Consider the following 1611-nt stretch of genomic DNA (forward strand, 5'->3'; position numbering starts at 1 on the left):
GCTATCTGTAGGAAAGTGTGCAGCTCTCTGAGGGTGATCTAACCTCCGAGTGATGGGAGTGAACCAAAACAGGAGGGAGGAGGTTCCTCACTGTGGGAGGAGCTGCTGTGTAGTGGGCTGCTTGCCTTTTGACTCTCCGCCCCTCCTCAAAAAGTTTCATAAGAATAAATTAGGTAACCCGTTTTGACTTTTTACCAAGAATTTGTGGCTGTCTCTCCCAGTTGACAAACAACTTGATTCAGCTGAATTATTTGCCCAGCATTTCTTGCAGCAATAAATGCGGATCAAAAAAAGTTCTGTTTGTTTATGAGAAAACCCAAAGGCATCACATGGCTCCTCAGTTTCCTGTATTTCAGTTGTCAGACTAGTTCAACTTGTTGTCAGTGTGACTGAAACTGGGGGGGAGGGTGTCTTTGGTGGTGAGGCAAAGAAGCATTACCCATTTCAGAGCACTATTGAGGAGGAATTAGAGCTGCTTTTTTATGCTACTCCATCACTAGCTCACCACTTCCCAAACACATCCAGTCATCTCTTGGTTTGTGCTGCTGATAATATAGTTTAAAGAACCTCGATTATTTCTCCGAGGAATCCTCATGCATAGTAACTTATATGCAAACTGGAACAGAGCTCCCAGGGGTAATCTGAGAAGACTGGCATTCTTTGATTAGGCGTGGGGCTCCCGACACTGTCAGTGGGAAAGACAAGAAATTACTTCAGGAAGAATAGAGGAGTAGTTACACATAATGATCAAAAAAGACCAGAGGCAACTCAGTACAAGCCCTGCTACTGAATTCTAAGCAGGAAATACAACTCCGGCACTATTACATAAATGCTACTCGTCACTTTCACAGAAGGAAAAAGTAGCGTAAACAACTTTAATTTTTCAAGAGCTTCTAACAGTGTTCATTTCTGTGCCACCTGCACTGCCACTCATTCCACATTGCAGCACCATCTTGTGGTTACATGGAAACAAATGGAACTGTACAAAGCTGCAAAGAATCAATATATTTTCAATACTGGAGCTTTTCTGTAGTCAGTGTGGACAGTGTGTCTAATTAAATGTTTCTGCTTTGAATGGTCGACCCCAAATATTTAAACTCTACCAATTTCAGTATTCACCTTTTCATCTGTCTCGCTCTCATTCTTAAACATCTATCATACCCTCAACAGTTTCATTCCTCTTCTCGCCAGAGCATACCTCCATGTATCAGTACATGTCTTCTCCATTCCTGAGATATCCTCTCATTTTCCAATGTTGTGTTAGCCAGTCTCCATATCTCAACAGGTATATCTGGACTAACTGCCTTTTTCATTCATCACCCTTTTCATAGCTGCCCCCACGTCCTTCTTACTAATCCTCTGGGCGTCTTGATTCTCTATCTTTCCTCCATCCGCATTCCCCCTTTTCTCATTTTCTCATTGTTTTCTATGTAAAATGTATGTAAAATCAGAAAGCATTGATGCTAATTATTTAACATCTATAACAACATCTTTAACAAGAAGCAGTTCAGAGCTGATCCCGAGTGTAATCCCACCCCCAGTTTAAACCCATGTGTAACTCCTACCATGCACCCCACAAAGAAGCCAAAGGATATTTGTATATTTTGTATA

This window comes from Aulonocara sp. 'chitande type north' Nkhata Bay, linkage group LG15, assembly GCF_057382095.1.
Source record: "Aulonocara sp. 'chitande type north' Nkhata Bay isolate Kocher_YH1m ecotype deep benthic linkage group LG15, A_spYH_male_GT1.1, whole genome shotgun sequence".
NCBI classification, from domain to species: domain Eukaryota; kingdom Metazoa; phylum Chordata; class Actinopteri; order Cichliformes; family Cichlidae; genus Aulonocara; species Aulonocara sp. 'chitande type north' Nkhata Bay.